The sequence below is a fragment of the Orussus abietinus genome, unplaced genomic scaffold, assembly GCF_000612105.2.
Source record: "Orussus abietinus isolate OABI.00-Male unplaced genomic scaffold, Oabi_2.0 scaffold14, whole genome shotgun sequence".
Lineage (NCBI taxonomy): Eukaryota > Metazoa > Arthropoda > Insecta > Hymenoptera > Orussidae > Orussus > Orussus abietinus.
In genome coordinates this window covers 1,740,605-1,768,119 of record NW_019395994.1, presented here as the reverse complement: position 1 = coordinate 1,768,119, position 27,515 = coordinate 1,740,605, and the positions used below count along the sequence as shown (strand labels likewise).

The following is a 27,515-nucleotide window of genomic DNA, read 5'->3' as shown; positions in this document are numbered from 1 at the left end:
ATTTTTAAGCCAGAGTATTGCGTTTTAGTGCCATTATAAAAAGGCACTGGCCATCGGCAAGCTACGGTTCCCTTGTTTTTATATCAGACCTTGTTAAACCGGTGTGATCTCTTAAATTTCAGAATAGTATAAAATGAATTACTCGTTTTTCGTACCAAAATGTTCACTCAGCTTCTAATTGTGCCTGAAGTCTCTCAACGTATCTGGGGTTTCTATTGCCGCGGTCGTTCTATTGTTTATGCAGTACCGGTCATCTAATTCAAGGCACCGATAAGAAGGCGTATGAAACCGATCTGCCTTCAGATTGCAGAAAGATACTTATCACGCTGCGAGCATCGTTTCGCGGTTATGGAGAACTGGGAGGGATCCTAAGCTGATCGCTCGGGGACCAAGCTCAAGGTGGCATCCGGCTCAAAAGAAACGTAATCGAGGTGAAAGCTCGCAATGGACGCCGGGGACCTGTGCCAGAGAGACTGGCGTTGTGTCGTGTAATACCTAGCCCGACCTGGTATAAATTGAATTGAACTTCCAGGGCTTTGGTAGGAACGCCCGGCAGAAACGAGCGACTTATCGGCAAGTTCCGCGCGATAGGGCTCAGGTCGCTTGTCAGGTTCGCTAGTGGTCAGCGGAGACGTCCAAGTCAACGTCGCTCTAGGTTAAGGAAAGATAGAGTGAGTTGTTAGCCCACCTTAATCTCCGCTCTTTTTCTTTCCACTTATGAAGCGAAAGCGAGTGGCACCGGAGTACCGAATCACACATCATCAAGAACCACAACTCGAAGTTGCATTTACTTGGTACTTCGGACCTTTAAAAAGTCCATTCTCTTCACGGGATAAAAAAGATGGTCAGGAGATTCACAATTGGGATAACCTTCCCAGGAGGTTATGGCAACCAGAGTATCTTGGTAAAAGAACAATGTATATAAAGAAGTTAGGATAAGCACGGTAAAACAACTTGTTCCTTGTAGTTGCCTTGAGTAAATGGTGGAGTAACCCTTACTATGTTACGCTGGTTACTGCAACCGCCCACCCAGATTATTCCACAATAGTTACGATTACCACACGTGTGGTGTTAGTGGAAGTTTTAGTTCATTGATCCTACGTTCAACAAATAATTAATTCAACGCGTTAAGTGCGGCGCCGGTCTCACGGGACCGACAGTATGCTTTCCGTTTAGGCAGCGTTGGTCCCACGGGATCGACACGGCATCAAGAATTCTATATGAACAAAATTATGCCACCTAAATGGAAAGTGCAATCAAAATTAACTCCGCGTTCAACGTGTTAAGCACCACCTCTACTCCTATTTATCCGGAACTCGCTGTAATTGCAATATAATTATAAAACGATCCGTCCAATTTAAAGAATTAAAGAGAAAGAACGTGCAGTGCTTGCGCACCATCGAACTGACACTTCTTAATGGCAGTATATAAAAATGTTATCACAGCTCCTATGAAGCACAATACGGTAACGATATTACTCAGGCACGTTAATTTCTTCACAATCTAGAAATGAAGTTATAGGCATACACATATGTGTTTGACCGTAATCCATGAAAATAAATTCCTTATTCAATACAGCTCCACCACCCGGAGTCTCCCAGGTAAACCTAACTTCCTTATTGTGCACTAGACCCTCCCCTTCCTCTTTCACTTCTAGCCTGAAAGAAGAAGACCCTTTTGTAAGGGAAGGCGCTTCTTTTTGTGACGAATTCCCCGTCACGCAGATGTTAAACGCTCATTGAAATACCGGAAGTGGCTAAAGAAGCTGCTCTTCGCAATCATGCGCAGCTACGTTTCAGTGCGTATATTTCGAATCGATTGTATCGTTGCAAACGTTCACCCCGTTGCAATCTCTTCGTGTAACACGTCACGGGACATTTCTCGGAAGGGGATCACCGTCCTCCGCGCATGCGCATCGCGTTGACGGAAACAGTGGGACCTCTCGCGTGTGCGCACAGCGGTTGCCGCATTAGCATTCAACGCGCACGCATTGCCGCCACGTATTTGCAGATATAACGCAAATAAACCTCGCGAGAGAACGCTCTGCCCACATGTCCGCTCGTAACACTCGTGCGCATATCGCGGGACATTGTCTCGCAATTCCTTCACGCATGTGCGTCAACCTTCCCTCCCCCCCTCTTGATATGTGCCCAACGTTCGCAATTTTCATGCGTGGACTCCCTATTTCCGCGTGCGGGATTTACATGCGAGAACCCCCTACTCGTTCATGCATTATCCTCATATGTGAGCGTCCCCACCCCCGCGTTACTACCCCCACTTCGGCATGTTAATCGCAAATACGTCCATTACGATTATTGACAAAGTGCTTACTCTCACCAACGAAGGTGCATTAATTTTCTATCACATTGTGATCATTTTACGGCGGTTTTCAATGATACACGGATTCATGAGATATGTGTGCATCGATCGGCATTTGGAATCTCGGCTGTGGAAATTTTCGAGCACTTCAATTATTTGGGGAATTCGATTACTTCAATGTTGCTGAAATATTCAGGGTCTTGATCCGGGTTGGAAGTTTGGAATGGTTTTGCTGTACTTTTTTTTATAATGTAATTATTATGGCTTCCTTTATAATATAATAATACACGATATGTGTACACGCAAGAAAAGAATTCGCGGTTATAACGAGGGATTTTATTTGTTTTGACAAATGGGAACTCTTGGAAGTGGGCCAGCAACATTTCTGTCCAGAAATATTTTTGTTATATTGGTAATAAGAAAAAGATTACTTCACTTGGGCAACGTAAATGTTCATGGTTGCGATATTCTTTTCTAGCAACCAGAAATTGTATATCGCTCGTTTGAGTAGCGACAACAATATTTTTTTACTGTTGCTACAAATTTGATTGCTAATTTAAAAAGAATTTTTAGTAAAGGAAACTATGGAATGCGACTATATCTAGGTTTGATGTAATTGCAAACACTTTTGCTATTTCTGCAATTATTCATACCCTAAAAGCAACATTTTTTCAACAATGCTGTCCTTTGTTAAAAGTACACATTTCTTTTTTTCCTTGTACTCGATGTCATTAGCGATAGTTAAAGTGATCGATAAAAGCGGTTCAGGTGTAATTCAGAATTTATTGTCACAGAGGTAACGTGGCGAGATGCGCTTCCCTTTTGCAGTTATTACCTACTTATTAATACGTTCTCCGTAAATTAATTAATTCTCAGCTGCATGGTGGAGTCTATTCAGATCAGATTTAATGAGGGAGGTCCACACATTAGTCAGTAAACAACGGTCTTAGAAGATGAAGGAGACCGCAGAGATGTATACCCAATAAACCAAAAATAGTCAAATGTACGTCTTATACGTTTAAGTATAGTGGAAGAATAGTTCAGGTGTAAAAACCAAGCGCTTATCTACGAATGATTTTTTTTCCCCAACATTTAATATATGTTTATAAGAAACGTTGATTTTGCACATTAGGTTTCCAAAGCATTTGTTCCTAATCGAGAAGGAATATGTATTTTTACGTAATGCTTCAATATTAATTAAAGGTATGTGTAAACGATTTTTTTTACATTCGGACTGTAACATTCGTTCGTGAATAATTCATTCCACCTAATTTATAAACGTGCTGAATACATACTTATGGATGTTCACAATAAATCGTTGAACAACGTTACCGAACCGCAATGGTAGGTTAGCAAACGTAAAATAGACACAAACGCTGACGTTCAATTTAATGTGGATAGGACAGCCATTAGGATGTGTAAAACACGGTACACTACCTCTAAACGTGTATTCAACTACTTCATGTTTATTGGGTATATAGCCGTACGTAGAATCGAAGGGTCACATCAGGACTCGCAATTGGTATCCGTATTTGGCCGAGGGTACCACACGCACTTCCAACGCGTGTTTGTCGTCGCCAAATAGCTCGGTTTACCTGCGACGCACTTGCGCACTCGTGTCGCGAGCACGTAAAGGGAGGCGTGACCTCTCCTGAGGATCTTCCTGGAGTTGAGGGTGGTGAGGACGCACACGAACGAGTTGGCCTACACACAAGTCGCGAAGTCCTTCAGGGAGGGGTCAGGGTCTTTTTAGTTAGAGATGGGGTTGAGCGAATCTTGGTCCCACAGCGCGATTTTAGTAGGATGAGTGTAATAAGTAGGTGGCGAAATTGGGCGATGTCACGTTGGATGCGACGAGCTCCAAGCTGAGGGGTCAATGGCGACGTCGCTCTGGAGGTTCCCGTGGCATTCACCAAGACGAGTCGATGGTCCTGATCCGTGCCTTACAGGGAAAGGAGAGATCGCACCGGTTCACTGAATTTCACCCGAGAAGTGGTCCTTTGGCCAGGCCCGTGTCACGTGGAATAGTTGAAGAGGTCATGAAACCGAACCTGCCTGACTTTGCGATATCGGGGATGCACGACCCCTGCGCTGGACCCTGAGGAATGGAGCGTCTTCTTTCTAGGGAGCTCTGGTCCTGATCGGGGTGACCGTTGGGGGCAGCTTAAAAGGGGGATTGCCGGAGTCCGGGAGACGCGGTAAAACTCCTGGAGGGAAGATAAGGAAAATGGACTTGGTCCGAAGTGAGGGTGTTGAAGAGCACTTTGCATGGTTTGAGGTTAAGGAGGAAAGGTCTTCTCGGTGGTGTTAGGAAAATAAGACCTGACGTTGGGATGAAGGCAGGAAAAAACCGTGGAAGAGCTCTAGCCGAGACTCTTGCAGGATTCCTCGAATTCCGTTCACGACGCGAGTGTCCTAGGATTTATTGATTCCGCTCGTGGGATTAGTCAATTCATTTTTTCTTAGCATTGTGTTTGAGTGATACAATGATCGAAAGAGGTTACTTACATCTCCTCGTAGAAGAAATATTCCTTTTGCGAGGGTGGAAGCTCGTAAATGTGGCTACACCCTTAAGAATAAATCGTAGCGATTTGTGACCCGTGCTGTTAAATCGAGTTCTATGGCGTCCACGCGTAATCCACGCATCGAGTAAATCTGTGCAACAATTTATCGTTACGTATATAGTCACCCTTTAGAAGAGTGGAAACTGTGATTTATTCTAGGGGTTGATGATCGCAGGTTGGCATGAAAAAATGGGGGAAAAGGAGGCTAAAAAAATCGAAAAACTCATATATTATCCTGAGAGCTCGTCGTTTCCCTGACCAATGTCGCAACTGGGTTCGTCGCCAAAGGCCACTTACCCTCGGCAGGGCTCGAGCTAGGGCGCCCTTGTCGAGGGTTGCAAGTCATAAACCGGGGTTATGTATGCACCGGCGACCGTCGTTCGCCTGGACCCTTACCGGTCAGGGTATTACGGGTCGCACGTTGGACGGACGAGCAGGGACCGTCATTACACGCGTGAAGATTTAATTTCTGAGGTAACGCGCCCCTTAAAAGAAATTGTTCGCACCCCGTAACGCTTTAAGGTGAAATGAAACCCGCCTCAAACCAGTCAATTCGAATAAAACATCTTTTTAAGACTATTGTACCGAACTGACTCGTATTTTAGTACATGACTTGTGAACCCTTAGAGAAAATCCTTACACTTTTAATCATTTGACTTTCCAAAATAATTTGTTTTTTTTTTTACATTGTCTAAACCAGAACCAAAATAACGTAATGCTTTCATATTTTGATAATTTCATAATTCTTGAAGGTTTTGACGGGAGAAACGAAAGTGTCACTATCGCTGGTCAATAATTTAAACCGTCTAATCGTCAATAAAGTCGCATTTCAATTTGATAACGGCAGAAGAAGTGAGTTTAAAACGTCGGGGCTAAGATGAAGAAACTCTCGACGATGAAATGTAGTTGTCACTGAATGCACCAGACGGCATTGCAGTCGATTAAAGTATCGAAAACAATGAACTCGGGTGATTTCTTAAGTTTTACTTCGGCCTGTTTATAAACACGCTACTGAAACGACATACGGAGGGTGCAATTCCGTACAATTCTTGATGTAGGACGACACAGCTGTCAACGCAAATGTAAACGTCAGTAACGTAGCGCGCTGTTTCGGATAGTATATCAGGTGGAAGGATTTATTTTCCCGACAACAATTCAGGTTCTCAATGGGTTTCACTTCGCCCCAACATTGTACATTTTCCCGAAATGTATATCACCCGTCGCTTTGTAAAACAAATTTCAACAACTATCCCGTACTTTAGGATAATTTCCAAGTTGTTCCTGGGTAGCGCGCCTGCTTCGGCGCGCAAGAAGATGGCGCCCCAGGGAGGGTCCTGTTTCAGTGGCGTCCTGTTCCCGGGCGTCATAAATCGCCGGCTCATCTTTAAAATATACGATAGGAACTATTTGGACGGTAGCGCGGAGTGAGATAGCGGGGAAGGAAGCCGAGAGGTTCGTAGTAAAAATGCCATCTTGAGTTGCATTCGAGCGCGAGCCCAGGGGAAGGGGAAGCGTGCCGCATTCTCGTAAATTGCACGGGAAATAATTGATATGCGAAGGCGATGTTTCTATTTTGTTGGCAGCACTTGTAAAGGAGCCTGCGATTTATTCCGCCTCACCGCCTCGCTGTCTGCCCGAGTATAAATGGCCGGGGAAAAAATGTTGGAGCTTCTCGGTCCTTAGGTCGGTCTCTGGCCATCGACTTTCTCTCTCGCGCTTCCTCGGCAGACGTAAGTCTGTCTTTCTCGCTCTCCCTCTCTCCGGCCGCGCTCGCCGCGGAAACATCTGAGAAAATCCCCGAAGACGATTCCGCGTGTCTCCCTCTCAACCTCCGCAAAAACGACCGCCTCTGCGGAGGCCCGGCGTATTTTTCCTCGATTTATCGCGGAATTTAGGGTGGCACTTCGAGGCAACCTTTCGCCGGTGACTCGGGAGAGATCTCCAAATGAATTTCAAGAAGGAAACATACGAGGGACGTATCGGATCGTTTAAAGGGACGTAAATTCCCACCTCGGGGTATTTCAATCTGTCTTATGCACCATCGAGGCGGACGTTTTTTGCAGTGAAATTTCTTATGGTAGTCGCCGTACGTCCGCATGTATGAGAGGGGCCCCTTTCGGAAAATGAAACTTCTCTTGGCAGGGGGTAAGCCTAATTCGCGACACGAAAAAGCGTCACGATGAAGAATACCAGTGGGGGAAGTACAAAATGTGATGGTGTTTGGAACTCTGTTTTGTTCCTCTGCTGCTCCTCACCTTTCCACTCCTTATTTGTTTATCTGTTTCTGTTTCAGTATTTGTTTACAGGGCGCTAAGCTCTTTCTCGGCCGCTCGTCGTTCGGGTTTTTCCCGACCGAAGACGAGGCGGGGCATGGCTCGGGTATTTTCTTAATTCGTCCTGAGTTTTCAGTGTCTCGTGGAGAGTCCTCGGATGCGCGTCGGGTGTCTGAGTTCATAGAGAGTGAATTTTTCGAGAGTTTTAGTGGTGACTTTTGGGTGTTCGAGGGAAAAAATGCGACCGAAACCGGCAAGCCGAGCGGAAATCAACGTCCAGCGGACAGGTGCGGAGATTCGAACTATCATTAATCGAAAAGGTTCGAGGGATTCCGGTAGTTTCTTTTCCCCGCCCGAGACCAAGATTGCAAGCATTCATGGGTTTGTAATCATTTAAAACTAACTATCGTGAGCGAAACCGTGAAAATAAACCACCGAAACACTCTTAACAATTATTAATATTAAGAATGATTGTTGTTGATTGAAATGGTTCTATTTATTTAACCTCTTCACCTACAATGTCGTGTGAGAGACGTGGTATATCACGTATATCAAACGTAAACAAAATGTATGAGAGACAAGTGAGACTTTAAACGTTCAGCCGAACTGTGAAATGGCTCGATGTATGACCGACATTTTTGTTGTTTATGGCACGCGCTATGGGAATTTAAATCGTAAGGCAAGGGGTTAACATGATAAGTGCCAAGCCAGTTTTATCTTCCTTTCCGTTTAACCCGAGATATCCGACTATATCCGACTTTTATCCCGTCGAAAAGTATACTGTCAGCCACCGGTGCCTGAAATGGCGCTTAACCTATTAATGTTACTTTCTCTCAACCTTACCTTTATTCAAGGAAGTTTAACATCTATTTTCTAGTTAACTACTACTTACATTCATCCTTGTATTTTAGTATTAACACAAATTGTGTAAACGTTAACGTTAGTGTTATTTAATTTGAATTTCTTGTCTGAGGTCAATCAGCGATTGCGTTTCTTGCTTATCAAAATTAACGTTAGATTTTTATTAATAAGTGTTATAATAGGAGAAATATTTATCCAATTTCGCTGAAATTGTGAGTGGGTTTGATTAATCATCTTTATAATCGAGGAATTATGTGGATTATATTTTTGGTAAAGGATGATGCTCAACATCGAACGTGTTTCTGGGAATTTCTTTTGGTTCCATTGAATTTGTGGAATATGAAGAATGTTGCGTGATTGCACTTCTTTCGATAAAGTGAGATAATATCAATTTAATTAAACAGCCCTTTCGAGTTTCATACCTCGGTCTTAAATTATTTGGAAATGCTAACGTATACGTGAAAAAGAAATTCGACGAAATGGAAAGTTAAATAACTTTTTTCTCACTTAAAAAAAAAGTCCTACTCGAAGAGGTCAAGTTTCGCATTCGCTGACAAAAGTGCTGATCCGTGCATAAAGGGAGACCAGAGCTCCGGACGGATTCCGGAAGTACCTCGAAGAGATCTTCGAATCCCAGGAAGTTCGGCGTCTCTCCTCTTTCTCTCGAAGAGTTCTCGCGATAACGTCCTAATTATCATGGCTCGGAAGTATTTCGCGGGGCAATGTTGGGGTGCATTAATTCCAAAGGGGGGCCGCATGAAAAAGCGCCATTCAGCCTAATTACAGGCTGCGCTAGACAATACAGCCCTTCTTTCCTTCCCCTTGGAAAGGGTCCCCGCGCGTCAGGGAGTGGAAGAGAGACGGAGCGAGCAGCAATCGGCGCCCAGTCGGGAAACGGGTGGTGGGTGGGCGGATTTTTCTCTATATTTCCGCCAGCTGGAAATAACCACCCAACACCCGCCTATCCGGCGACTTCGAACAAAACGTGCCCGAAAAAAAAACGAGACCTGCCGTCCGCCTCGCATGCTAAGGCCCATTATCAACGAAAGCACCCCTTCCCCATACCAGACCCCAAAATCTCACGCAATCAAGTGGTCCACCATTGTACACACCATTTCCCAACGTCCTTTATCAATCTAGAGAAGACTATTCTACTTGGTCCTTTCAAGGTAAAAGGAAACGCGCCGAAAAAACATGTAATCGGCGTCGATAAGAAGGAACGGTTCTAACCAATGTACCATCTGAAACAGAATGGCAAGAGTTATATTTATGTTGACAGCTGTGTTAAACCGTATTGTATATTGTATGGAATGGCATATAGCGTACGTCGTTTCAGTAGAAGGATTATAAAGAGATCGAAGTAAAACTCAAGAAATCCCTTGGATTCGTGCACCGAATTATCTGAAACTTTAACACGTGGTTATGGAGGCTCTAAAGAAGAACGCGCTGTTCGTGAAATTTCATTGTTCGAAAAAAAAAAATTGCATTTATCTCGGACAAGAATCAAAAAAAGGTATTTTTTGTCGAAAAATGAAATTTCACGGGCAGCGCGTTCTTCCTTAGAGCTTCCATAATCACGTGTTAAAGTTTCAGATAATTTCCCGCGCCCAGTTTGGAGAAATGTTTCATAAATATTTTGACTTCTTGGTATTTATCACGCTTTCATATCACTTTAAGACCCGGGCCTAACGAATGATTACGAGAGGGTTGCGCGAATCCGGGTGAGATCGCGATGTAGAAAGAAGAGGGGACTCCGCAAAAATCCAAGTGTACCCGGTTGGCCGGCGTGGGACGTAGTTGGTAGCGAAACGGCCGCTATAAATCTAGGGGCCAACGGATGCTTTGCATAATATAAGTTTCGCTTCCCTGGGATCGCTGCATTGCCTTTCGTTTCGCTCGCCCCCTCTTCGGCGTCGGGCCCCGTTCGGTCCTCCCCGTCGAAGTGGCGCTTTCGTCGCGTTTCGCGCCGCTCGCGGCCCCCGTCTCCGGTTTCGCTTTGAACGAGTTCTACCGGTTTTAACAGAGAATCGAGTAGCAAAAAAGGCCCCTCTTGGGGGCCCTTCGGTGATACCCGGGGGCATCGTGGGGCCCGGCGGACCCCGCTAGGGCCCGGGGCCCCTGATATTATCTGCGGACGAGAATGCGCGCCCTCGACCCCCTTGGTACACCCCCTTCCCCCCATTTTTCTCCCTCTTTCCTCTCTCCAGTCGACCTCGACAGGCTGACATGACGCTATCCGAATCTCCGGATCTTTCTGATCGTCTTCTCCATGATCTCTCGTCATTTTCGGGAAAATAATTAACCTTGCCCGTTACTTTCGGGATTTTCTATCTAATATCTCAATTCTACTAAATTCTTTTATCCCGCTACACGACATATAACGAAAATTGATCTTTCTTGGAGAATGTAATAAAATGGGCTGAAAGTTTAATTTGGAGGAAGGCATCACGGTTTCATTTTAATTCGGCAGTTCCGCAAACCTGAACGCGGTCATTTCTCTAAGTTTTGTCGTTCATAAAAGGATTTATTTAATGTCGGCCGATTTAACGATTTGCAGCCGATAACTCGCAATCTTTTCCAGGTGATGACGAATTTATCGGGATGTTAATGTTAAAGGGAGTGAACTACCGCGCGGAAAGGCGAAACAAAAGGGTTGTCTCACTTCCGGTTGGCGACTAGATCGTTGCGTAAATGAGCTCGGGACCGCTCTCTCGTAATTTCCGGTGTAAAAGCGGGCAAACCTATTGCGGGCAGAAACAAGAGCAAATGTCGGGTGTGCACATCTTTTTTTATCTCTTTGCCGTTCTCCTTAAATCATTTAATGACATCTATCATGCGCATAATTTCTCGTTCACCTTCGAACGTGGAGTATGTTCATTTCTGCGTCAGTGTGGTACATCGCTATATCTACGTGCACTTCAACTCGAGTATTCGGGCCGTGAAGAATTCCTTCAAGCCTTGAATTGAAAGAATTTCATTCCTCTGATTTCACTGTTTATTAAATTAAAAACAGGATTTAATTAAATTCCAATATGCTTCTATGTACATTTAATGATTCAGGCAACGTAAACCAAGTAAGCGGTAGTAGGATCGTTTTTTCGTTAACTTGCTTTCCTAAAATCGTAATTCTTTGACTCCCTCTTACCATAGATTAACTTTCCATAGACCTAAATCTTCTTCAAGAGTGTTCTGTAGAATGGTAAAAACGGCATGGGAATCTGCCCAATGGTTCTCGAGACTAGCACGTTGGAATATGTAGACGCCTGCCAGGGAGTTTATCATGGAACTCGACAGAGTTTCCGCCAGATACGTTTTTAAACTGAGACAATTACATCCCCCGTGGACATGTGTACTTTCAAAAAATTATCGTTACTTACAATCTTTACCTACAAGGGAAGAAGGGAGGTAGTTCGCCATTAAGTTACTAGTACTTTTGATGTCTGGATAGATGGACGACACCACTCTCGAATTCTTCTCCGTAGCCGCAGTTTCGATTCGCGCTCTCGCTAATAAGAGATCGCGCCTGATCCCGCGGGGGCAGTTCGCCCCACCGATGACAATCATCCCCCACGCCACGGACATCCACGCAAACGGTAATGATCCCGTTCGAGGGCGTCCGCGGTTTACACTCAGATGGTAACGGTTAGTTTCAGATATTCTTGCCCCCACCCAGTTGGCCCACCCCATCACATTCTCTCGTGCGCGATATCTCGCGTCGTAAAAGAGCCATGAAATGTGGTGGGGCGGTGGAGGGAACGGGGAGGAAGGCCGCCCATATCGGGGGTTTCGTTCCCCGCCACTGTTGCAGGCTTGTGGGCTCGTCTCCTCCTTTCCCTTTGGATGTCAGTGCGTCCCCTCCCTTTCTACCGTTCACCCCTCCCCTCCCCGGCGGGCGGTCAAGGGGGTGGCTCAGACCGGAGCTCTCAATTTCGATTCGATTTCAAATAAAAACAAGACTAAACGCCGACATGCTTCTCGATCGCGAGATATCTCGGGGTGGAAAATTGCGCTAGGCGTCTCTCAGGGGGTGGGTGGTTATCGGGCCGGGAGTCGGGCGGCAATCGGGGGAGGAGTGGCCGCAGTCCAGGTTTTTCTCTTACTTTTTTTTTCCCCCCCCGGATAGCGTGCAATCTATCGCGATGTATCGCCCCGGTTTGCGAGTGAGACGTCCGACCACCTACGCCTCCCTAAACCGACGTCGAAATTTCATCCCTGTCGACTCATCTGGGCGCGACTGTTTCTTAGGGGTGCTCTCGGCTTTGAAAAGGTATGCCCGATGATTTTTGTGGTATTGAGATTCCTGGGGGATTGAGAAGACAGGATTTTTAATTATGCAATTGCCTTTATCGAAGTTAAACTTCTTATGGCAGGGTAGCACGTGTATGTTTGCATGCCATTCATTCTTTGGCTAGGAAGGGCGTCCGATATTTGGCTCAATTTTGCCAGCACGCACTGATGAATTTCGCCCATATGTCGAAAGGGTTCGTATTCAAAGAGTTAAAAGGGAGCCCAATTCAGAAATTGAAACGCTGTTTTTCAATTATAGTCAATAACTATTCACATTCGTGTTTGTTTCCTTGTCGTCACAACTTGCGGGAATTAGCGTTTTGTTTCAATTGTTTTGTCTTAGAAGTTAATGTTTTCATTCAGAGCTCGTGCCTCTAGTTTGGCGAGGTTACGTTAAAAATATTATTAGTATTTCATTCCAACTCCTGTTTTGCAGTTAATTACTATTTTTATTCATCTCTGTGTGTCAGCATTGACACAATTTGTGTACATCTTATTTTTACTATTCATTACTATTTACATTTGTCTCGGTGTATTAGTACTGAGACCATTTACGTAAACGTCTCCGTTGACGTTGGTGAGTTACTCTCCCAATTAATTATTGATATTTGAAGTGAAATACAAGTAGTATAAAGAAAGAGTATAAATAATCATGACCGAATGCGCAAAGACATATCGTGGAAAAATAATATCTAATAATTCTCTTTAACTTCAAAGTTTCGGCTCCGGCGTTCGTGAACGCACCGATTTTTTTTTTCTTTTTGCGTACACGCTTATAATAAATCGTACGTTTCCACTTCACTACTGTGTGCTGAACACTCTTGTTAGCCGGACAAAACCTCCGACGAACCACGAAGAAGCGGCAATGTCTCCCTTCTTACTTCCAATTCGACGCCTTTGCATCCCCTTTTGTCCATTGGTGGTGAAACCGATACTGAAACATAATCCTTGCGGTTCCTTTCGGGTGTCGCGACCCCTTTGAGGTGTCCTTTTAAGAAGAGTTGGCCAGTTCTTCCGATACCCATAAAGTTCCAGTAACGTTGAAAAGAAAATTGCAATTTAAGTTCTGTAATTAAGTGACTATATTAAATTTCCTACCCCATTGTCATAACGTTTAATTGCAACACACACATCGTGCACATCTTCGGACGCTTCATACGCTATTGTCGTTCATAGGCATAACATTTATTAGACCTCGACTAGACCTACATAATCTTAAAAAAAAAAAAAATGAAACATTCGATACAGCAATGGCTACCTCCATGCTTCCACTTCGACGCCTTTGCATCCCCTTTTGTCCGTCGGTGGTGAAACCAATGCCGAAACTTAATCCTGCTGTCCCGCTCGGACCCGTTTGCATACGTGAGATGCCCTTTTAAGTGAAAGTTAGCCGATCCCCTCGGTAGCCACGAGACACGTCACCGAATCGCTGGAAGAATCGTTTTTATTTCCTTATTTGCTAAAGAACACGCAATGCAATTCGTGCGATAATTCCCGCAAGTTGAATTTAAGATTTCCAGTCGATTTCCTTTCTCTAAATCCGAAATGCGTACCGTTATAATTCATTTTCGCGAGGTGAAAATATCGCCCAGAATTTAATACATTTTCTCATGTGTAAAAGTATCGTTGCAATTAAAATAACAAATTTTATACGCGTAACTAGTTACCGGTTTTTTTAACCATCGTCGCTGCAGCGGCAACCGGGAAATTGTAGTTATCGTATTGTGATTCCATTAAGTAATTCTCGAGTAATGATTTTAACGCTGATGTTGGTGATACTGGCGTTTAATGTAACTTTTGCACCACGGGTAAGCTAAAGTTACATGTGAAAAGAAACATGAAGAAGTTTTTAGGACAGCTGTTCAATTTACAAGCGTAAATTTCAATAAAAACGTTGAAATGTACAATTGCATGGGTATTATTATCCGATTACCCGAACTTTACGCTACTACTCCGCATCTATGTCATCCCCGTCTTCTCTCCTTCAAACAGTGAAAATCGAATTTTTGTCTTACATATGTCTAGTAGATGTCAAGAAAGGGTACTTCTGCCAAATTTCACGCTTCTAGATCTAACCGTTTTCCGATAAACCTACAATTTCGACACCCCCTTTTCATCCCCTTAGGGGCCGAACATCGACCCCCTAGGGGCCGAATTTCGAAATAATTCCTTCTTAGTGGGTGTTTAAGACTTAATTGGAAGGCTTTCCCAACATTCCAACATTTTAGGTCCAGCGGTTTGGACTGGACGTTGATTACATCCCTACATCAGAGAATTAGTTAAGATTTTGTACATTAAAGAAAAAAGAGAAGATTTGTTCCTAGATTGATTTGTAGAACCAGTGCACGTGTAGTGCACATTGTACGAAATATTTGTGTAGTGACCCGCTAAAACGTTTCTATGGTAATTGTTCATTTATTTTGCCTGTCTCAATAGTAACTAGATACTAGTACACTAGATCATAAAATGTTATTGCTGAATTACTGTGCCTGCAACTTTTCTGGGTGGCACTCCATATTTTAATTAAATTACACATTTTACATTTTTAGTAGAATAACCTTAACGAAATGCAACATTTTAGATTATTTACGTTGATATAATGAGGTCTGCCTCCATACTTGCGCACCACCCTCGTGTGCATTTTGTTGTACGACGTGTATCGATAAAGTACAGGAATGTGCACCTTCACTCCGCATTAATTAAGGGGGTAAATAAGGGGATAGACTGATCGTTTGGACTTTTTAGCCCATTTATTCCTCGTTTAATCTTTAAGTAGTATTTTTACCAATATTCCGCCACTGCGTAAGAAATGACCGCCTTTCACTCTCTCTCTTTGATGACACGCCAGATATTCAGTAATTTGTCTACAGCTGTTTTTCTAACGCTATGTTTGCTTTTGTCTGTTTCAGGTGAGTCAGCAAACCTTTCATCAGATACAATGCCGACCCGATTGTAAGTTTAAATATTTGATCGATCAGTCCTTAGCAAGTTTGACATTATTCCAAGGCTTTAATAAATAACACCCCGAGAAAAACAGAAGTTAAGTCTTGCATCATGATTCAATCGGGCAGCTATTATCAGCTCAACGTTTCAACTGAAACAATCGGCAATTTCTGAGGTTAAAAAATTGATTCGGGTCATTAAAGTCAAATCTTAATTTCTGAGGTCCGATTCCGCCCTAGATTAACAAGTTAATTCTTAGTTACAATGAGTTGTGCGGGTACTTTAACATACGGTTAGGTAATTAGTGATTTATCTAATATTGGTCAAGCCGATCACAACATTGCTATTGCTCCCTTATTTATTCAATGCAACTCCAGTCCGGTTAATTGAAAAATGCACCATTCTATAGATGTTACATACGATTCACTGATAAATTATAATTTGAAACAATTATTTCTTAGTTACAATGAGTTGTGCGTGTACTTCACTGATAAATTATAATTTGAAACAAATATTTCTTAGTTACAATGAATTGTGCGTGTACTTTAACATACGGTTAGATAATTAGTGATTTATCTGATATTGGTGAAGCCGATCACAACATTGCTCCCTTATTTATTCAATGCAACTTCAATCCTGTTAATTGAAAAATGCACCACTCTAAAGATGTTACATACGATTCACCGATAAATTATAATTTGAAAGAGATATTTCAATTGCAGTCGTCGATAAATTGTATTGTCAGGTTTAACGTCCTACCTCCCGCTATAGGGACTCCCATATCGGGGAGTCTTGGTGCCCTAATTTGAATACGTCATTGGCTAAAAGTGCGTGGGTATCGACGTGAAAGGAGCTTTCGGGTCGCGGTAATCGATCCTGGGTCACATTGTCAAAACGTTTATGGCAACGTCGGAGTCCAGAATGAGGGATGGGCAGAGGATGTTGCGCAGCGGAAACAGGATACGGGGGGCCGGGATGCTGGAGAGAAAAATATGAGCTCGGTCGAAGGGGGCCGGGAAAAGTATGCGATGAAGGGAGATAGAGAAGTCGTTTTCCGTAGTTTGCAAATAAAGCGACTCTCGTTTGCGAGCGGTAACTCGGGAAGTAAGGCTCGCTGAAATATACGAGGCCGTAAATTCAGGCACGCCCGTTAAACCGTGCCGCACGGCGATGCAACTTGCACCGGTGTTATATTTATTTAATTGGTTTGTACAATCGTTACGATGCCGCTCGTCGAACGATACGCATCCTGGTTTGACAATCGATCGATCAAGGGCGTAACCCCGCTCTCGAGTTCCTATTTCGAGTTACATTGTACGTAACCGTCGGTAAACGAATGTTTTCACCTGCCTTCCAATCAGTGGCTAGTGGGGTGCTGGTGCCTCACGATAGAACAATAATTAATGATTACCCCTCGCTGTCGCGAAATTCTCGATTAGGTCAGCCTGGTGCGTAAAAATATCTAGACCTATCAAAAGAAAAAAAAAAAGAAAAATAGATCGGAAGAATTCCATGCATATTTAGTATTTTAAAATATTAATCGGTCCTTCGGTTGGGTATTTGTAAAACGCGGGCGTATACTAATTTACGAAGCAAATGCGAACATTGTGCGAAAATGAATAATGCATAAAGGTTATCGCGGCGGATATTCAGGTCCGCGGGACGGCCCTTCTGTTCGAGTACTAAAATCCTGGGTGAATTTGTTGAAAATAAAGTGCGCAAAACATTTATAACAACCCGTTCGTCTGGTTAGGTAGGGCAGATTCATAAAGCGGCTCGCGGTGTTCGTTTAATTGGTTTGCGCAATCATTTCGATAGCACCTGTTGACCGATCAATGTAGGCACTCTGCATTGATAGTGGATCAATCGAGGGCGCAGCCCTTTCACCTCATGAATAAATACACAACCGAACACGATTGTTATGGGAAATTGGATTCCCAGATTTCCCGATTTTTCTTTTTTTACCTCTTTACGGGCGCGCTACGCTCTTCTTCTACTTTACGCGATGCTTCCGTGTAACGCGGTGGCCAACTCCAACCATTTGGCTGTGTAGCGACGTTTAAGGGGGGCCGGAAGTTGCAAATTTCACGTTCCGGGGCAGAGATCTGCACTTCCGAGCAGATGCGAGCACGGAACTCCGCGGTTAAATCGAATCCTGAACTCCCGTCTCGTCGCGGCTCATCTCGACTCATCTCGGGACTAAAAGCGCGCGACGAGACGCGAGAAACTGCCGTCCCGGCGATGATTTCTCTCGTCTCGTCCCGTCTCGTTTGTTCCGCGCTACGCGACACCACGGTCTCCCACGCCGCCCCGAATGCATGGCAATTAAACGGTTACTTAATTATTTAATTGGCTTTCCTCGGATGACAAAAGCGGTGCCGTACGCCAAAACGTCCAATTACTTTCCATCCGGGGAGCTCGCTCTCCTTGGGCCAATTGAAAGGAAGTAACAGACCCCACGCCTAACGATTTACTTCCAAGTAATTAATTATCGCGCGAATGTATAACTAATTAATCGGGGATAATGAAAAGCGCGAGGCCCATGTTTCTAATGTACAGTGATTAAACCATCGAGCCAGGTTCCATTACCTAATTGAAGCCAATTGGGCCGCCCAACGTGACGCTTGACCGTTCTCTGGTAAAAGCAACCGAGAAGTGATTACAACTGGTCCAGACAAAAATGGTGCTCATTGTAAAGCACTTTCGTTGCAGCCGCAGGGAAATTATCCCCGGGGGGTGCCTTCCGTAGGGACGGTACAACGTGATTCAATTAGTGTACCATATTAGCAATCGTTAGGAAATTAATACAACCTGTTTCTCCCCTGCCGAGCCTTGCAATGTCAAGCGTGTAAAGGACTTTGAGGTAAAGCAAATAAAGTGTTAAAATGTCCATCCCTATTATGAATCTTTGCATCTCATCAACCACTTTCAAGAACGGTCCGTTTTATGATCGACAATTAATTAACCATTAATTTAGGAAATAATTAGCGTGAATCCACATTCCCTGATGGTTTCTAGTTTGCCATTATCTCGCCATTGGTAACGGGGAATTAGAATTAATACACTTCTCTAGAAAGCGTGACGAGAGGGCGCAAAGTAAAGTAAAGCCGATCTGTTCCACGAAACGTCGTCTTAAGCGGATAATGCGATCCAACTAATATCGTATTAATTAGCGGTCGTTATGACATTAACTCCTCCTTCCTTTGAAAGCCCCATCCAGGGCCGTCCGATAACTTAAGGAGGATCGAGTCGTTATTGCGTGTACATAATATCGAGGTTAGAGCGAAGTTGTAGGACAAAACCGGAATCGAGGGTCAAACTTCCTGGATTCTTGGTGGGGGTACCTAGAGTACGGGAGATTGTTGCGGAACGGAGACACAGAGTCCCGCAAAAGAAGGGAAGCGAGAGGGAGGTCGAGGCAACTTGATGCGCAGGAAGTTGACGGTACTTGTCGCTGATTAGAAGCGCTTCGTCAGGTTCCTGTGCACCCAGGATCAGAGGGTTCGTCGCAGCCAATCCAGGATAAGCGATTCGGCACAAGCCCTAAACTTTCCCTAAACGAGATTTGAGAAAAAGGATCAATTTTGTGAATACGCCGGAGATCGGTTCAAAGATTTCGGCCTAAATAAAAGACTACTTGTGTGGGAACCCTACTTGGGATCGAATCGCCTACAGGAATTCTGATTTTGTCGTGGCTGAAGTAACAATAATTTAGAATGTTATCGATATCCAAAGATAAATATCATCCACAAGGAGTTCTTCGTCGAGGTTTCCTGTTGACTGTCAGCGAGGGTAACGCGATCAGTTTAGGATCTGCCACTTGCAATCTCGTACAAGTGGCCCTTTCTGCACAAGGTTTAACAAAAAGGACCAGACCCGTGAATATATACCTGGTAGTAGTTTGAAAATCTTGACCCAAATAAGAGAATCCTTGTATGGAGACCACGTCCCTATTCGGGACCAGATCACGTATTGGATTCATACAGCCCGTTTGCGGATCTGTATCTCATTTTGATTCGTATCGATGCCGTAGAGGAATGTTTCTTAGGGATTTTAATACGTGTCATGGAAAGAACCGAAGACCGGTGGTAATTGGCTGAGATGAGATTCGGGCAAAACGTAGAAAGAATTAAGTGAGCTCCAAATGCGGTACCGACTGGTTTGTCGGATGGCGAGGCCGGTACCATAGTTAGTCGTTTCTCCCTCTGAATTTATGCATTTCCCTCCCAAGCGGCAGATTTTTGTTGCATTAAAGCGTCGCCCCGCAGTTAAAGGCCCCTTGGAACACACGATTGGTAGACCTTTCAAGAGTCGCGCGTGTCGCTGTTCTTAATTGCGAGCAATCGCGGCCTTAATAGCCCTCCTGCACGGAACGCTCGTATTTCCGCGTCTTTGCCGTCCACGCCATTGCGGAGGACGTTTCGGATCCCTGCAAAATTCATTAATTACGTTTTTTCAGTGCTTATCCTTGTGGCTCCCTGGGGAGGCAAAGATCCACGGCCCTTGGGAGGGTCTCGCCGTTTCCTGGAGAACCGCCGACCCAAGGACCGTGGATCTTCGGCGGCGAAAGAGCCGCTCGTGTCAAGAGACATCGCTCGCCTAACGATCGCTCCTTTTGCGGAGACTCGTTAGTGCGGACGTAATCGCCCGTTGGCGCGTTCTTATGCCGCGGACTCGTTCCTCCATCTTCGTACTTGCCAACGTGTGGACTGGCGGTGTCGACTTGTGCATTCCCCCCACGTGGAGCCCGGGAGAATTACCTGCTCGACTCGCGACCTTGTCCCCCGTACTCGAAGAAATGGATCCTGAATGGCGTCCATAAGTCGAGCCAAACATTTATATCTCATATCAGCTGCGTGGATGGATAGGGATGTGGAGTAGGTACAACGCGGGATTTTAGGATGAGACGGTGTTAATGAAATTAGTCTCATTTTAATCTCAAATTTCAGGAAATTCAGTAGAGTTTCGCGCCAAATATATTTAAAAGCCTGCACGAACGGCATCGAATACTTACCGCCAAAATTCAGCACGTCGATTCGATAAATATTTATTTTTTCAATTAAGAGAACTTATCATGGATCCATGTTTGGCATAATGAAAGTGCGTTCCGTTTTGTAGTGCCTGTAGTTTTTTTTTTTCCGATTTTTTAGACTATAACTTAAACAGTTTATGAAGTTTTAGCAGACTTAAAAAGTTTATGTCAAAAAACTCAATAAATCACCATCACTTTAGATTGAATTGTGAATTGTTACGCGGAAAAAAAAAAGAATGATCAGGAAAGCCACAATTGTGGTAATCGTAATCATTTTGGGACAACCTGGGTAGGGCGGCTGCAGTACTCATCGTAACATAGTAAGGGTTACTTCACCATTTAGTCAATGTACTTTGTTCCTTTATTAAGTTATTCTGGTTACCATAACCTCCTGGGAAACTTATCCCAATTATGGTTTTCCTCGCCAGTCATTTTTTTCTGTGAGTATTTCTACAACAAAAGAAACGCTTTCAAATTGAAAGAAAATTCAGAATGCAGATCGCGTCGGCGGAGCGACTTCTTATCACGGGAAGAGCAAAGTGATGGATAGCGGGAATTTGATAAAGTTCACTTTAGGCGATATGCACTTCTCGCTGCAACGTTCAAGTGGTAATGCACGGCGGTTCTTAGTCTAACAGGGTGGCGAGTCTCGCGCGGTCTAAATGGACTCCGTGACGTGTGGAGAAGTTGCACCGTACATTCTCTGCCTGCAATTTACCTACAGGTGTACCCGCGCGTGCGCGCTACATCCACGTATTCATAAGCCCATTTCCATATTCCCTTTTACGCGTATTACGCATAAATTATATGGTCACACCAGGTGTGCCTTTTCAGGTGCGTCGCCGCGCCACGGACATTGCGCCAGGGTGCACCACCAAATGAGATTTGGTATTTTCAAACGCGGACGGGCCCGAAAAATCGTATACATTTACGGCACTCAAGATAATTCCATGTAAATACAGTTCTACATTTAAAACAGTATATGTAACGTAAAGATTCTAATTTCTTCGAACAAACGACCCAATTTTTATTCTCGATATATAACCCTAGTAGCATAGAATAATTTCTAAATATTTCCTTGTAATCTTTGCGAAATATCTCAAGCGACAGATTTTTTAAAATTTCTTGTGGATTTCATTCCAAGATATTTGAAATATTTGTTGAAAATCTCAATGACATATTCAGTTTCAATAATTTATATACATATAGAGAAATTATATTTCTTAACTTATTAGCATAATAAAAAAACATTTACGACTATTATCGGACACTTCATTTGATATCAAGAGACACGAGACATTTTTGTAATATCTTCGTTCCGCTATTTCATTATAGGAGCAAGACGTATGATTTTGATTTTAAATATCTTTAAAACGTTTATAATGTATTCGGCAGATAATATTAAAAAAGTATAATACCTGTATTAAAATGAAACGAAATGTTTTGTATATCTGGTAGAAAAATCTTATGAAAACACATGGAGCAAATATTACATAAATATTATAGAGATAATATTCTAAAGTAAACGTTTTGGAAATATTTCAAATGTCTGATAGATATTTAGAAAATGTACGATATTCGTTAAATACATAGAAAATATAGGACAAATTTTGTGCTACTAGGGAGTGTTTTATAGGAATACCGATCAACCTGATAATTACAATCACGTCTGTTAGAAGTGAACAATTGAAGCACTTGATATCAAATTGGTCGATTTCGCGATTCTATTTGAATGTGTCCAAATTTGGACATCTGTCTTCGAAGCATTATACTTATGCATTATGTCCAGGAGGTAGCTCAATAAATCGTCGTTTACACGGGTATCGTAATTTAATAGATATTTTGCACGGCGACTCGTTTGGAGAGAAATTGCTATGCGGTTCTTACGAACGAGTTCCGCCAAGGTGTAAGCGGCACGCAGCTTTGCACGAGCGCAACGAGTACATGCTCTTGGTGAGAACAGGTGCATACGTGTCTCAATCTCGGCAAACTAGCTTGGCGGAGTCCTTAAGGAAACCTCTGCACCAACCGATGTCACGATAAATCGATTGTGTCGTAGCAACTTCTCGCCTCCCTTTCGCGATGTTTTATAACATCTTTTGCGCTACCTTAACTCGAGTCAAAAATTATATTTCTCATTTTTGGACTGTCAGAAGTTGAATTCGAAAGTTAAAGTTTGATTTATATAGTATTAATCCTTTATGCCAGATATGTTTTTCGCTAGGAAGAAACAGCAAACAGAGTCCGTTTTATCAGAATGTCACGAACTTCTTACACCTAAAGTAAAACGAAACATGCATAAATTAACATATAGAACTATCGTGTTTTAATATCTCATGTGTCTTTACATTTTACATAACGCAATTGAAAAGAATAAAACGACGATGTCCAAGGCATTTCCATAGCCCTAAACTTTTGTTATTCATTCTTACGTAATGATTGTATGCCTCGTTCGGTACGCTGGGAAAAAAGAGTGGTATACTTTTACTATTCCCGCCTCCTTAAGGGCGAAACTCCTTTCTTTAACCTAACGTGCCGTTGTCAGCCCCCAAGTGGCTCACACGCGCTTCCGCATGGGAACCTTAAATGGAAAACCGAATCAAGCCGGAGTGAGCTCCAGTTTCCCTCGGCGCGCTCTTATTGCGCCTTTCCGACAAAGGGGAGAAAAGCGCGCCTCTCTACGTGTCGACGGCGGCGTCGGGACGCCGCCGAGGCGATCGGCGCGCCCCTGCAGACCTGCGCGCGAGGCGAGCGACTCGCGCGGCCGATTTCCTTTGAGCTCGCAAAATCGATTTCCACGCTCCGAGATCCCGGATCCTCCGAAGTCGGTCCGCGAGGTGCTCCCGGGAGTTTCTCAATTTCCCCGGGAGCGCGACCGCGGGCAATCCGCAAATCCGCGAATCCGCGACAAATCGGTTCGCACGGTTTCCCCTCGATTTTCGCCCCTCTCTCGTCCTCTCCGTCTCCGCTCCCGGCAGAGTCGCCTTTGTCTCTATCCATTCGTCCCAATCCTCGGCATAACGTCTCGTTCTTCCTTCGACCCCTGTTACCTCGCGATGCCCCACGTCCCCCAATCTGCCCCCCATCGGTGGCGTGGACCCCATTACGCCGTGTCTCGGCAACTTCGGAGCGATCCCATCGGAAATTGCACCGGGCGGTCTTAAGCCTAATAAAAGGCTGCACCGAGACCGGGTCTCGCGTGTACCATGTCGGATATGCCGGATGGATAATATGCATTTCTACGGTAGGGTTCCGAGGAAACCTCGTCGCGTCGCGATGCCCCAATTGTCCGCGGCTGCGATTTAATGCGGTTACGCGTGCGGCCGACTTCGGGAAGTCGCTGGGCCTGATTCGAATTGGAAATTCCCGCCATGGAGATTCGAAAGAAGTTGCCCGGAGACTGGATATATGCTGGATTATGAAAATTTTCGACGAGAATGCTTGCTTCCGATCTTACTCCGGAGGTTAACGCTTGGGCGTCGTTTGGTGGCCATTTTATGTAAATCCTCCGCGGATGTCCTGGGTCGTGTAGGATTTATGTAGGGATCATCGCTGGTATATCGAATAAAATTCGAGTACTAACTGAGAGGTACGGGTAATAAAGGGTGGTTCATGTTTTATTCCAGTATATACCGTTCACCAAAAGACTGCATCCCGTAATAAGCAAAGGTGTGCGTATTTGATAACGACATGGTACATTGTTTGGATTATCGGAACGGAGATTGCGGCTGCATCTCGACAACTACAAGTATTTGTTTAACTAAATTTCAATCGCTATCGTTTTACTGTACCTATTTTAAACAATGTACAAGGTGTTTCTGAAATGATGGACGCGGTTTGCTCGACGATATCCTTGTCGGAAATGGAGTCGAAAAGTCTTGTGCTATTTTTTCCACGGTGCATAATTTACTTGTAATAATTTGATATTGCTGTGAATGCAATTAGATTAAGACAGGATGAACAAGGAACGATTCTTTCTCTCCTTCTCTCTTTCTTTCTTGCTGCCAGATAGCCTGTCGCCATATTGCGCTACGCCCTGTTTTGCAAAAGTCGGAGGAAAAGAGTGAGAAAGAGAGTCCCTTGTTTTTTATTTCCCAAATTTTCTGCCGTCACGGTGCAATTTGGATTCGGGGTTCATGTATCCTACATGCATGCCGCAAAGAACGAAACATTATCGGCTAATCGGCTTCCTACTTTTCAATTGATTATTGTAAGTAAATGACACGTTATAGAAATAAATCCTGCAGGACTTTTCGGCTCCATTTTCGACGAGGACCACGACGTGTGTAAACCGTGTCCACCATTTTTAAAACACTCTGCATATTGGTCTTCTCTTTCAATACATATTTCCATGCGGTTCTTCTGCCGAGCAATGCATTCCCAGTTACACAATAGTTACATTAACGACCAAAAAAATGAAAATCAAATGATCTCGAAAAGTCTAGGCTCCTTTGCGTAGTATACTTTCAGACAGATCCTGTGAGTAACGTGCGTTTTAAACAAACAAAAAGAAATCAAATTCGAGTGCTCGTCGGGTATCCGCGGTTTGCGAATTTCCTCTGGCCCCGAATTTCCCCGCGGATATTTTGCCGCAGTTGCGTAAGAACTGCCCGGTAAGTGAAAATAAAAATTCAAGTGTTAAGCAGCTTGGAAGGATAACTAACGCCAATGGCTGAACGGCCCGAGGCGCGCGGCGTTTATTCGCGCGAACGAGTACGCCGCGAATGGTTCGATGGAATCTAGAGCATTGCCGGTATTCCCCGATTTACGACATGCTCATGCGCAAGTAGATGCTTACGTAGGTGTTCCGCTCCGACATGCGTACATGTGTCGTCTCGGGCCGCGAGCAGCGGTCAAGCGGTTTTCCTTCATCTTAGCGCCGAGTGCCGGCCACCTGAGTAATGGCTTTTTTATTGCCTCCTACGGATGTCGGGGAATTTTTTTCATAGTTTTCCGTTAACGGAGGGGTATCGTTCGCTTTAAGCGTGCATATTTTTCTCACTTTTCCTTCCACTTCGGATTTTTTTTACGGGCGGCAGTATGTTCGGGAAAGAGACAGCGATTCTTCGGAACGTTACACTGAGAAAAATTGAGGTACTTGAAATCACATAAATGTGCCTATTTAAATGTCGGGTAGTTGAATAAAGTGAAATTTTCAATCGATGAAATAATTATTTCTTTACGGGAATTAAAAGTGAAATACTTTCAACTGAAGGACAAAATGTAGAAATTAGGAAAAGTCTACTGGGTTCATGTATGACTAAAAATTTTTCGCCTCAGGTTGTATTTTTCTCAGTGTAATAGTGTTTCGAGGGTGACGATGTATTTTTTCTTGCGTCTTTCCGGGTCTCTAAGTTGCAATGGATATAATATAACTCTCAATATGAAAGAACGGTTTAACAAGTATACAATGAGTTTCGTTCAGAAATACCTTCGTGAAGTGAAACATTTTTGATAGACATTATTTCCGATAACACCTGATAGTACTCGAAAAAAAAAAAGAAAAAGAATTCGATAGAACCTGCACGCGCTTTTATTCACTCAAAACTTGAAAAAGCAAGCCATATTTCCGGATAATTTCGTTCGAGCTCTCTGCATCCTGCGCTTGCTATGAATTCGAGTTGTCTGCAAATAATGGCCATGAAACCTCCACCGAAAAAATGGCCGAAAATATTTCGGAAAATTCGGCAAGTTTGCTCCCAGCAATAATGTGCGTCAAACCGCAGATGGGAATACATATGTGGAGAATGGTTTAGAGGGTAGAATGATAATATGTTAGTTGTTTAATTCGGAGGTACATGTGCAGGGTGAAGAGGCGCCCTAAGCGCCCTTTTAAAAGGCTCCTGAATGCGGTCGTAAAAGCGACGAGGCCTTCGGTCGTTCTTCTGCGGGACGACGCCTGTGGAGGCGCGTTAATTATTGGCGCTAATTAAGGCCCTCGTTTTTCCCCTATCCTCGTCTCGGCTTTCTCCGATGAGTTAACAGCTCGCTCGGCTGACCGATTGAGTCGCCCGCTCGAGAGGCGTGAGCTCTTCACTCTTTGCGCAACAAGGATTCCTCTTAACCCTTTCTGTCGCTCCATATTACACCAGTGCGATCGTTTTAAAAGACGCCATAGGTAATGCGCGCCCTTTTTGATGCCCGATAATTTTTCGAGTGTCTCTCTAGTTTAGACGGAATTCGACGTCGATGTGGTTGCGTTCTTCAAGACCACGCGTAGACAGCTACTATTGTCATAATAGGTAAACCGATGTCTTTTAAATAGTCTAGATCAATTTTCTTACCAATCAACACGCAGAAAAAAATTTGGTTTTTCGAACAGTCATTTGATTAATTGCATTTGGTTTATTTCAAATAACGTCTCGGTTGAGTGAATCGAAGTTTAGTCCACTTGTGTTTCGGTTAAATCGTTTTGTTACTTTTAGACAATATTCTGGTAGATGAACAAAATGTTTTGGTCTAGTGTACCAAGTTACTTGAGTATTTGACGTGATCTGCCAGAATAATTGGCGTGATTAATTAAAGGTATTAATCGATGAATTTTATCATGTCAATGAAATAATCACCATGTTCTATGCTTTAACCAAGAAAAGTATTATTGAATCAATCAAATGTTTCTCTGCGTATCCTGGTAGTCATTAAAATGATAATTGATAATGATAAAGTGGGAATATCTCATCAAATTTGTTTGAATACATTTCTTGTCAGTTTCGAGTAGCATGAACTTAATAATACATATAAAAATTGGTACCGTATGTACACAGGGGATTGTTCCTTCAACTTGTAGTGATTTAGCTTATTTAATTAGTGATCTTGCAACCCGTGGGAAAAATTTATGATTTTTTATGAATAGGTATGCATTTAATGTCAGGAGAATATAGAAGACGATATGATACGAGAATACCTATAGCGTGTACGATGTACGGGGATATAGGAGACATAATAGCATACATCGGTCCATCAATTATTAATAATTATCTAGCCCATTTAATTTTAGCATGAAACACAGAGAGGTAGCAAATGTTATAGAGCGGCCTATTGGTAGGGTATTATGTTAGGTACATAGACTCGGCAGGGAACATTGATTGTATGTCGGGGCGAAAGGATACACCTCACGAACCGTCACACTGGCGACCAATCGATAAGGGGATCGATAACGCAAGAGCTCCGGTAATTTTAACTGGTTGAAATTACTGCGCTCTAAGCCGGACAATAATTCTTTAAATGCGCTAACAT

The 27,515-nt window shown here is 43.6% G+C and overlaps 1 protein-coding gene across 3 annotated transcripts in view; it reads left to right on the top strand.

Annotated features, from left to right (window-relative positions):
• Positions 1-27,515, top strand: part of LOC105698252 (RNA-binding protein Musashi homolog Rbp6) — a 710,904-nt gene that overhangs the window by 244,968 nt on the left and 438,421 nt on the right. The window lies entirely within an intron of this gene.